Genomic DNA, 12,263 nt, shown 5'->3' with positions numbered 1-12,263 from the left:
TCCCTCTCCCCTTCCAACCTCACCTCATTAAGAGTCTTTTAAATGCATCCCACAGAGCCAAAACTTAAAAAAAAAAAAAAAAAAAAAAAAAAGGAAGAAAGAAAGAAAAATCCCTCTCTCCTCTGCTCCAAAGAGCAATTAAATCCCATTACCCTTCAGCTGGCCCGCTCAGGCACAACGGTCACTGACAGCCTGTGAAACTGTCACCAAGCTATCAGCAGCACGGTGGCTCCAAGCTGCAGTCACTGAACTACCAGCACCACTCGGGGAAGCTTCGTTCATGGATTTGCTTCATGTTCACCCCATACTTGCATGGAGCTGTCTGCTGAGACTGGCATGACTGTCTTCTCACTGCAGATAGGAGCAAGGAACACACGTGTGAGCACCTAACACCCAGGGGAACCACAGGCTTACAATTACATAGCTATCTCTGGAAATAAAAACAAACAAACAAAAAAAAAAACACCACAGCAAACAGCAAAACACAACAGCAAGGCTGTGAGCTGTCAGAAGCAGGCTGCATGGGTGACAATGCCATCAAATGTCCGGCTTTGTTTATGCTTGAATTATTGAGGCATTGCTTACCCTGCTTGTTTTGCAGCTAGGATTGGGGTAATGTACTGAATTCCCTTTGACTCTTCTTGCTAGCATTTGGAGGGATTTTCAGCTTGTGCTGTAGGCATGATATGATTAGCAGAGACTTTAGCAGCATTTTGCTGTGCCTTAGTGTTCCTAGAGGTCAAGAAGAAAGACTTGTAATAAAGACAAACCCACCAGCATGATGCATATGACAGAAAATAATGAAAACTTGATCTTGGTCAGCCAGAAAATTACCCAAAGGAAAAGGAGGGCTAAGTGTTTGGAGAATAGTCTCCAGCAGATCAATCTCACCTGATCTATTCGTGCTTTGGGCTCAAAGGTGGCTTTGCTTTGAGCCGCAAGCAAAATGAAGTTAAAAAAAAAAAAAAAATCCTCTCTTCTGGAGTGGATAAGAAGAAAGCAAAAAAGCCATCTGGAGCATCAAGTCTGTTCTGCCTTGTTTCAGACAACTCCAGAAAAGGTATTGTGCTATCTCAGAAGGCCAGGCCAGCTTGTCCAAGGGCACGTTCCAGGGGCACACTCAGGGAAGACTTCATCCCTTCCCAACTGGGCCCTTGGATCAGAGAATTTGAAGTTTACATTCCCTCTGCACTGTTTGCTGGTCCCTACATGCAACTCAGTAAATAGCACAGTGAAAACTGGCATCACTTCTCTAAAATCTGCGGCCCTTAAGATGTACCAATTTATGTATCAAACAGTGACATCTTAAAATCGCAAGTGTCTTCTGAAAGTGTTGGCTTCTATTTTTGGAAGGCAATTCCTTCCCTTGAAGCAACTTATTTAAAAAAAAAAAATAAGTTTTTCCTTCCTTCCATTGATATTTGTGATAGAATGATCGCAAGGCCTCAGTTGCTCTGTATTCAGTGTGCTAATCCCCTTGGAGATAATGTGTTGCAGTCACCGCAGAACCAGGCATTTAATGAGATGATTGCAAATAGGAATCAGGCACTAGGTGAAACGCCTAACCTCTGGCTATTTGGGATTATTGACTCCAGAGGATAAGTTGAATTATTTTTATATTACGTTTATTTATACATCCGTACAAGCTTTTTATACTAGCTTCCAAAATACATAAGCAGTGTGTTTCACTTCACAGAACTACACTTACTGCCACAGCTGAGACCACAGCTCAATGTGGCTGGCAATGTAAGTACCAAAACCCAAACTTACCCAGCACATCAGTGCTTCCTGGCCACGAACCTTTCCTTCCTTGAATTCCTCCTCTGCGGTCAGTTCGCATGGTGGTGGGGAGTTGGCAGATGAATGCCCACTCCTTAAGGAGTTCAACATCCCTGTATTTTCCACGCTGATGTCTTCCTTGGTGGGAGTGACTGTGGCTGCCCTAGAGGGGAACAGCCAGCTCCTCCACAGTCCTCAAGGGTCCTGGGTGCACACTGGCAGGAAGCATCCAGTGCCTGTCAACAGACGAGAAGTTGCTGGCACCACAAGAAGCAGATAGGAACCAAATCTAGTAACAAGGCAACAGTTCTGGGCCTGCACGACAAAGACTCCTGTCCAGAAGCTCTCACTGACATGCCGTGGTCTACACAGTAGATGTTTCTCCAACGTCCTTAACACGAGATGACCAAAACAAAAGACAAATATGAAACAGTCTCAAAACTAGAAGTTTTTAGGGGAAATGCAAGTAAAGGAGTTTCTACCTCAAGCTTAGGCAGGCTGAGTGGAAATAAGAAGAGAGGCAAAGATTTTCTTTAAGGATTTCCCCTGATTATGTGCACCCCCATCCGTCAGGACTTTCTGGGGTTGCTCTTTCCGGGGAAGACTCCACTTTTCAGGTTCACAGAACAGCCAGAAGCCCACACAGCAGTTGTGTCAGGCCACCACAAAGCAGGCCATGACCCACGGGACATCCCAGGCTCTGTTCACCCACCCCACAGCTTGCCTTTTACAGCAGACAGAACCACCACCAGCTCTATCCGCACTACATCTCAAGGCATAAATAAGAACCTAAAGCAACCAGGCCAATTTCCCCATTAAATGCATATTGCCACCATGAGGCTGAAATGAAGGCCTGGGTCTGAATGTATTGTTGACAGGAATCCATTTCCAGAGGCATCAATTATTTACAGCTGCAATAAATCATTTACATGGTGCTGTAAATTCCAAACAGGGCTGAACAAACACAAGGCTTCATCATCACCTGTTTCTCTTACAGCCAGAGCTGGGCTGGGAAGAGGTGCCTATCTTAAACAGGATTTATTGGAGGTGTTGTACTCAGGGCTTTGTACTCTGACTACAGTGAGAGGTAAAACTTTAACAAATAAAGGGTAAATTAAGGTTAAACCTCATTCTAGCAGTTCCAGGGCTGCTGTGTTAACTGGTAGCAACATGTGAAGCTGGTTTGTTACAGCCAGCTTGGGGATGGCTGGAAGAGGACCAGATAGGGTGATTCTGCCATAGAGCCATGTGAGTGCAGAACAGGATCTGAAAACTCTGGAAAAGTTTGGAAAGCACTGCCCAGCATCTTCCACCCAAACCTGGGGAGCCACTGCACAAAGCTGTGACTGCGCCAAAGTCACCTGGGTAGGGACAGCCTCGAGCAGGGGCATCTGTCCACCAACATAAGGGCTCAGAACTTCTCTTACCTCCACTTAAATCTGAAATTTGGGGCAGATACTGGGAACCAAGCCATAATCCCAGAGCGAGATGCTGCAGCCCAGCTAACCTGAGGTCAGATCCTGCTTACACTACTCAGGAGCTTGCTGGCTGAAGTCTGATCCAACTGGGGGGACCCACTGCCGGGAGCAACCATTGCAGTATAAAAATCAATCCCCTGGGCTTCAGGAGCTTCTACAACTTGGCTGCTATCCTGCAAACCCCTTCCTTATAAATAAATAACTAAAGCAACAGATAGATGACGCTGACACAGGAGAGCAGCAAAATCAGTGCGCCTGTTTAAATCATTTGCTGTTGGGGATATATTTTCTCTGCCAGCCTGTTACTCAGAGCCCTGTGGTTCACTTTCCTTTTTTTTTTTTTTTTTTTTTTTTTTTCTGGACCAGAAACCTGCTGCTGTTTCTCTGCGAGTCCGAGTGCTGCCGACTCCTTTGTCTGAGCCAGCTGCTATTACTCATTTGGGGCTAATTCCTGCCAGGGTTTTATTCACTGCAAGACCCACAGAGGGATTTAAAGCTTTGCAGCAACCCACAAAGGCCTCATTGATCATTTAGCCAAACCTGGGGCTCTCTGTCACCTACCTGCATCAGCTGAGGGACTCGAGCAAGACAAAGGGTGACGTGACACCACGGTGGATCCAGCCTTGGTGGCACTGAGATCAGAGCCTGACCTTCAGGTCTGAGTGGCCATCTGGCCCAAGAAGGAGCCACAGGCTTGATTTCTCTTCACAGGGGCATCACTGGCAATGGAACAAAGCAGAAACAGGACATTTGGAAGCAATGAGAGCTGTGATCCAATGTCACAAGGCTTGGCATTGACACTTGCACCACCGAGCCAGCAGTGCTTTTCCCATACAGACTTACCTTGAAAACATCCCCAGCATGCTGGCAGTGACTCGGAGAGACACAGTGAAATATTCTGGACCATTGTGTATGCCACATATCACGTTTCAGTGCAATTTTAAGAACTGCAGCATCAGCCACATCTCCACAGAATATTAAAGATATAAAAGAATTTATAAATATTTCACATTAAAATTCATTGGTGACAATTTGCGAGCTTCCTGCTGCAGCCTAAAGCAGTCGATAGGTGAATCGCTTTGCTCGGTTTGGGGGAACATTTGTCTGGTAATGTAATTTCCAGATTGCCCACGTGTTGCGGGCAGTAATGATCCTCCCCAGGGGCACAGGCATGGCACGCAGCATGGTACTTGCAATGGGGTGCTAAGAAACAAACACGAGGAGGAGCAGCAGAGGAAGAGTGGGCACTCGTGATGAACAACTGGTGAAGACATCAAGATGTGATTCCCCTTTGTCTCTCTCACTGGCTAATTGGAAACCTCTGTCGTGAGTTACTTCCAGCCAGGCTGTCAGTCCTTGTCGTACCATGGTTCCTGGCCCCCCCCTGCCAAAACAGAGAGCCTCGGGCCATGCATCCACAGGCTGAGGCAAAGAGCTCCACCTCGTCCACGTGCTTCCTGCTGCAACGAGCGATCTGTGCTCTTCTAGCAAGGACAACAAGCACTGTCTGCAAGGGGTCATGCAGACAAGAAAAAAGACACAAAAAGGTAGCAAAGAAGTTATTCCCACCAGAAAATGAGAGAAGGATAATTAACTGTCTGATTGACATGAAGGCATTTGAAAGACATTTTGGGTTCCCCCCGCTTCCTTTCTGTTCTGCTTTATCTGAGAGCTTGCCTCTGCACTTTCTAAGCAGGGACATTTAGCGACTTGAGAGGGGAAAAAATGCCCAATTTGCCTTGCTTCTCTAAAACCAAAATAACATCTAAACACATCAGTATTCCTCTGAGAGGCACTTCACTTTCTGAATGTCCACGATCACGTGTTTGTATCTGCATACGTGCATTTTCATTCTTTGAAAATATTTGTATCACCCTTTGCAAGCAGACAAAAGGCCACTGTGCCTGTTCTAAAACCAGCCAAATGTCATTTACCTGTGCAAGGATGGCATTAGACCAGTACCAGCACACCCAGCACTGCTCGTGGGAAGGCACCACCCTCGCTGAGACTTTTCTGGCCCTCCTCCCTCAATTTTCCTGGCTGCACATGAAAGTTACAGAACTAAATTTTCGCACCTCTTTTGATATTTTGGCTAATTATCACTGCCTTCTGGGTGACCTGAGATCACACAGGTTTCAGCAGAAGTCCCAGGAGTATTTCACCTCCCTTCTGAAGCAGCCAAATCTACAGGCAAGGAATTTGGCAGCCGTCTTCAAAGCAAGCAGTGCATACCTATGGCAAAAGCAAGCCCGCAGTCCACGTAAACAGCATCAGACGTTGGGGTATGCTTCCTATTTGCATGCTGACCACACACAAGCCTTCCGATTTTCCACCCCCCCGAAATCATGTCCCTTCAAGCATGTGAGGAAATCTGAAAGTACAGAAGGGTTTTTCTGTCCAGCTCTTTCAGTGGGAACCCCAAAAGGGGAAAGAAGGAAACCAATGCTCTTGCCCAGAGATTGGGAATTTTCCAGCTGGGGCTTTTGTGGCTCCCACCCACCTGCACTAGGACAATAGTGGGGCCATGTCTGGCTCTGTGGCAAACTCACATGCAATTGGCAGAAAGGGGGAAAGAGATATAATTGTGTTTCTCTGGGGAAAGTGGTCATTAGGAGGGTATTATCTGGATGGTGGTTACATAAACCGTGACTGAATGGGCTCTATTTACAATAAGAAAAACTGCCAGAAAGTGATCAGAACATATGCGATCTGATGAAAAGGCTGCACTTAAGCAACACGAAAAGCCAATAATCTGTGAGGAAGTAGCTGTTGGATAGCTAGGAATTGTAAGCAGGGACACTGCTGGGGGAGGGATTTCAAGCTCATCAGACCACCAGCTTCAAAATTTCTCCGTAGCCCCAAGACTCTTCTGAAAGCTGGAGTGACAGAGAAAAAGAGAGAGAAGGCTGCTGCAGCCTAGGGGCCACACTCTGACCTCTCTGTACTTTCTCCAAATCCTCAGTGTTTGTAACAGTGCATCCCTTGCTGTTTGGTATATAACCTTTTTTCATAGAGGCAAAGTCCTGTCCTCACACGTTCACTGTCGTGGAGGTCACATACACTTTGAAGAAGAAATCTGTCCCGTTACACCACAGTTTGTCCCACTAGGCCAATGTCAACCGTGACATCTCTGTAATAACTCCTAGCAGCCCCAAGATTCAGTCTCTCAATATCTCTACTCCACTTGTAGCCTCAAAGCACTGCAGATTCCCAGTCAAATTCCTCTTTTATATCTTGCTGAAAACGATTGTGAATGACTGCAAGCTACACTCAGGAAGTTTTATCTTAGATACCTGCCTTCACTGCACACATCCTAGCATGGCTTCAACAGTATTATTTTTCCTTAAGACAATACATTCTAGAAAGAGGCATGATATTTTTAGCACTACCATTGTGAATTCTCAGGCACAGGCTGGGTCATAAAGAATGTGGCCTACTAGGAGAGCTCAGCTCAGTTTGACAGGTTTGAGACCTTATGGGGAGAGTTCTGCTGAGGTTTTAAGCAGTTCAGTGAAGTCAGACACATACTTGGGTGCCATGGTTTCTAGGACTATGGACTATAAATCTCCAACTTACTACACATATGTGAACCTCATAGAGCAGCACAACCTCCTCTAGGCAAAGGACAAGCTCCCTCTGAAGTTTGGCCACGCAGACTTTTTCCTTCTTTTCCCTTGCCGTCAACAGTGCTAAAAACCACAAGATATAGTACAGCATACTCCACGGACATGCAACATCCCCTTCCCCACAAGGTATCTATATTTTTGGATGTTTTGTCTCAATCTTTTCCTACTCTCAAATGTAAAGTCCAACAAACCCTTTCTCTGCAGATCACTGAGTCTTACTGCACATCCTACATAACGGCCACTTGCAAGTTTGCTCACAGCATACAGAGGGAGATGGAGTTGTACGTGTATGAGTCTCATTCATTCAGCTTGATTAGTCCTTGATCTTCCCATGCAGATGTTAACACATATGACCACTATCCTCTCATGCTCATCAAACAAGCAAAACCAAGTCACTCGTAACTTCAAGTTTTAGAGTACTTCCAGGCTGACAGACCTAACCCTAATTCCCCTTCTTGTTATTTTCCTTCTCTGTTCAGCTAGACAAATGACCGCTGCACTCTCTGAACTGAAAAGAGAAGCACGACGACTGTCCATTTGGAAAAGAGCATCCATCTGATTTGTGAGAAATGCAGACAGTTCTGCTGGATTTCTTTTTTTTATGAATTGTTCTCACAAAAAAATAACTTCCAGCTGCCCTACAAATACACAAGGTTGTACTTACTCCATACTTTGATAGGTGACCTTTAAGAAAAGATGGAATATCAATGATTCAATAAAGTGTCTCCTTCCCCTTCAGAGTTAATGAGGAACAATAGCCCATTCTGCAGCTGACTGGAGGAAAGAGGTTGGTTTTGGTACAGTCGCAATGAGATGGTCCAGCTCTTCTGCTTATTTGTACTGTTTGAGGATCTGATGCTAAAGTGCAGGGACAAAAGAAATAATTTTAATAAAGCTATTGAAAATTTTCCTTAATTTGTCAGCTTTCAAAATAGTCCATCTTGCAGCACTCTTACTAAGAGATTTGAGAACTTTTCTGCTGCGTTTGTAAAACCAAACCCACTTCCCAGACCACTTTCTGAAGTTTAATGAGAACAGCAATTTCTTTTCCAAGTAAGAGTAGTCACATGCAATCTCTAAGATGTTGCCAAAACTAGACACACAAAAAAGCCTTCACAACACAAATCCTATCGATCAGCCACTTGAACACTGCAGAAGTGTTTCTGGTGAAAATCTGCTTAGCATAATTACACCCCATGCAAACTTCCTCACAAGCTCACCCAGAAATTGGGTGCTGCCTGTCCTCTCATAGCACAGAGATGTTTGGTAGCATGGCCACATCTTTACCTGGATGAGTACCTCATCTGTGCTATGTGCTTCACAGCAAAGTACGCTGAGCACATACTACACCATTCATGAATGCAGCTCATCCCCATGACAGCCTAAAGCCACTGCTTACATCCTAAAATATTAGGACATATGTATATAAATATGTATATATGTGTTCTTGCTTCTTTTCCCAGGTGCAAACAGTGAAAGGAGTATCAGCTCAAGGAGAGAAGAGAAGCTGTAAATCTGTTTGATCCCTTCATATCTGGGGAGGTCTCCCTCTGAGATCCCCATCAAACCCAAATAAATTAATGGAAAATCTTCCACAGGGATTTACTGGGCTTCAGGTCAGAAACTCCATCCCCAGTACAGATACTCACAGATGCACTCTTCAGCAGAACAGGGAATACCTGCTTTTTCCTCTTTATCAGGGAGAAGCAGAGATGAAAAGACAGATCTGAATGGGATTAAGAAACCCAAAATAGCTTTTGATACAAATTAGGATTTACAAAAGTATGCAACTTCCACCAATCTGCATCTTTAGAAACCTCATTTCTTTAAAATCGTGGTCCTTGGTGACTAGTGCCCCCAATGCTATCTGCTCCCGCAGCGCTTTTCCCTGGCCAGCTGTCAGAAGCACAGGACTGCCTTGGCCAAGACAGCAGCAGGGAGCTGCTCCTTGGCCGCACAGCTCACAGCTCGTCCCTAAGCACCACGCGGGGGCACTGGGTGAATCGTCAGCCTGCGATGGGCTTGCAGAGATGCCACCGAGGGCGCCACTTGCCTGCAGGACATTTACTACCAAAGATTAGGAATAAAGAGTAAAGAAACCAGCAGGAGCCTGGCAGCTCAGGTTGGATTTGCAGGACTGCCAGCAAAGAGGGAGGGCATGAAGGATGTACAATGAGAAAAAAATCAGTAAAACCTCTGTGCTTGCAAGCAGAGCGCATTTTTGGTTGAGTGACTGAGAGGCAATAAGCAGAGAGCCAAAGACAATAAGCAGGAAGGTGTTTTCACAGAGCCTCTTCTCAGATTAATCTTCATTTCCCACTAGCTCGTCATTACTTTGATTAGAGGACTGTTGCTATTGGTGTATCATAGCCTGAGACAAAACGCTGCCAGCACGTGAGGACACCACAGCCCCTCACCAAGCGGTGCTTCCAGGAAGCTCGCTGCTATTACGGGCTGGAAGCACTCTAAAAAACACTTCCAACCTGCCAGAGGCCAGCTCACTAGCAGGAATTAAGAGAGCTAAATGGTACCATAAATCCAGACAAGGAAAAGCAGGGTAGAACTCAGTGGTGTTGGACTAGGAACAACAACAACAAAAAAATTAACTCTCAACTTTGCAAGGGGTTCATTGCATCAAGTGGGCTGGGAGGCTGCCCAGGGCTTTCCTTTCTTTGCCTGCATTCCCCAACAACACCAAGGGAAACCAGGAACACGACAGAAGTCAAACAAGGGAGCATTATCAGCTCACTGGTCTGCTTCAAGACCCCAGAGGATGCTCCAAGGAGACCCACAGATAAATGCATTTGCCTTGCAATCACACAGATCTGCCCATCAGCACCATCAATCTGCTTTAAACAAGCCACAAATGACTTGACGAAGCCAATGCTGTAACAATTTAAAACACCTGCTGCCAAGCTAGCTATTCACTATCTGGCTATAAATCTTGACCTGACATATGCATGTGCTATGTTTTCCAGCTTTCTGGCTTTCCAGCCTTTGTTTTGCACTCCCAGAATGATTGCAATTAAGGAGTACTACCTCATCAAAATGCCTATCAGCACACTAGCCCATAAACACTCATAATAAGTATGGCTAATAAAATACAGTTTATTAGCCAACCTTGTACAGTATTTTTACAGCCTTTTCCACTCATCATTGAGAAAAATAAATCCTCCACAGCTGTGCTGGAGCTGGCATTGCTGCCAGCCTTCCTTGGTCTCACCTGTAACGAGGTGAGTAATTAAAGTCCTTACTGGAGCAGCAGGGATTTTTTATTACCTGCCACAATCCCATCCTCTTGCTCTCCTGCCTGACTCTGAGAGGAGCTGCCACAATTGTTGTTTCCAAAATAGCTCAGCAATGAATCTTGCTTTTGTGGTGTTGAGCAATGGAAAAATTCAGAGTCTCAGCTGCTCAACAATTCTCGTTTCCAGCCCCATGACACCAAGGAGAAATTGAGTGGCCCCCGCCAACTCTGGTCTGAAATTCCTGGTCGGGAGCACTGAAGAGCTGCCTGCAAATCACTGCAGCTGAAATGGGAACAAGCAAATTGCTGGAAGCAAGCAGTGGGGGGAAAATGCCTTCGCTTCATAAAGTTCTCAGGAATCAATTAGTCTGGAGTGATGGTAGATAAGCGATGATTTGTTTGGGGTTTAAGGGAACTATAAACATTTTGCTTATATTTATGCCATGACCTTGCTTGTTCTCAGCCACCAACTGGGCAAATGAACCACAAAATAGGAACATTGTAAAAAGCTTAAACTATTGATTCAAAGGAGAATGTTTTACTTAGTGGAAAAACCATGCACGGTCTCCTCTCACACAAGATGTTGTTTTGTAGCAGGTTTGTTTTTTCATCCCCCCCCAAAGGTACTTGGTGAAGTCAATTATCATGATATATGGAGTTACTTTCCATGAGATAAACATAAAACCAAATGCTTGGCAGTAAACATAAACCTCCCAAGTTTTTCCTCCTTCTTCTGGCCTTTTATCTCTTTTTATTACCACATTCAGAAGTATAGATTGGTAATTTATTGAAAAATGAATGGCAACATTTACTAAAGTGGCACTATTTGCTACCCATTTTGCTGTGAAGAGCCTGGTTTTAGGAGCTTCCTTCTTTATGTTTTTAAGACAAATGTAAACAAAAACGATCCTCAAAAGATGACTTAAATATTTTCCTGGTTTTCTTGTCTTCTTTAAAAACAGAGACACTGGAGGAAAAAAAAAAGACAATCATTGGAAGGAGTTAAGGTTTCTGTGTGAATCCTTTTCCCCCGATCAGAGCCTGCTGTGGCGTGCCAGCACCACAGCCTAGAGGAAAGACCACAGAGACGTGCCCTGGGTGCCTGGGATCCAGCCAGCAAAACAGAAAAACAGCTTCGCTCTGGGGTAATAAAGATCCCTGTGACCCCAGGTACGAATTGAAATGTTTGACCTGCTTAAGGTAATGAAGTCATCAAAGAGATAGCCCCCTCTTGGCAGCCAAGCTGCCGGGCTGTACCTGCTGCCCTAGGAACTGCACGTCGCTCTTCCAGCTGATGCTAGCACTCACTTGCCTGCAGCAAGGTCTCACAGAATCACAGAATTTTCTAGGTTGGAAGAGACCTCAAGATCATCAAGTCCAACCTCTGACCTAACACTAACAGTCCCCACTAAACCATATCCCTAAGCTCTATATCTAAACGTCTTTTAAAGACCTCCAGGGATGGTGACTCAACCACTTCCCTGGGCAGCCTATTCCAGTGTCTAACAACCCTTTCGGTAAAGAAGTTCTTCCTAACATCCAACCTAAAACTCCCCTGGCGCAGCTTAAGCCCATTCCCCCTCGTCCTGTCACCAGGCACATGGGAGAACAGACCAACCCCCACCTCGCTACAGCCTCCCTTCAGGTACCTGTAGAGAGCGATAAGGTCACCCCTGAGCCTCCTTTTCTCCAGGCTGAACAAGCCCAGCTCCCTCAGCCGCTCCTCGTAAGACTTGTTCTCCAGGCCCCTCACCAGCTTCGTAGCCCTTCTCTGGACTCGCTCAAGCACCTCCATGTCCTTCTTGTAGCGAGGGGCCCAAAACTGAACACAGTACTCAAGGTGCGGCCTCACCAGAGCCGAGTACAGGGGGACGATCACCTCCCTGGCCCTGCTGGCCACACTGTTTCTTATACAGGCTAGGATGCTGTTGGCCTTCTTGGCCACCTGAGCACACTGCTGGCTCATATTCAGCCGACTATCAACCATGTAGGGAAGTGAAAAGTGAATTGCTGTTGGTGGCACAACCGACAGACCTGGGGGGGAAAAAAAAAGGTGGGGGCATGGAAAAGGGATGGGCAGTCACCAGGGAGTGAGCTTGGAGTTACCCTGAGCTGGCCCTGAGCCGTAAGTGG

At 45.7% G+C, this 12,263-nt stretch overlaps 1 long non-coding RNA gene across 1 annotated transcript in view; it reads right to left on the bottom strand.

Moving 5' to 3' along the window:
* Nucleotides 1-3,941, bottom strand: part of LOC118170270 — a 29,620-nt gene extending 25,679 nt beyond the window's left edge. Inside the window, exons 1-3 of the long non-coding RNA XR_004752613.1 lie at nt 3,819-3,941; nt 1,771-2,015; nt 153-351 (exon numbers count right to left, since the gene is read on the bottom strand). This is a non-coding gene — a long non-coding RNA (uncharacterized LOC118170270). The remainder of the gene's footprint in view (nt 1-152; nt 352-1,770; nt 2,016-3,818) is intronic.
* Between the last annotated feature and the right edge of the window lie 8,322 nt (nt 3,942-12,263).

This window comes from Oxyura jamaicensis, chromosome 7 (genome assembly GCF_011077185.1).
Source record: "Oxyura jamaicensis isolate SHBP4307 breed ruddy duck chromosome 7, BPBGC_Ojam_1.0, whole genome shotgun sequence".
In the NCBI taxonomy this organism is placed as follows: Eukaryota; Metazoa; Chordata; class Aves; order Anseriformes; family Anatidae; genus Oxyura; species Oxyura jamaicensis.
This window is presented reverse-complemented; position numbering and strand designations above follow the sequence as displayed.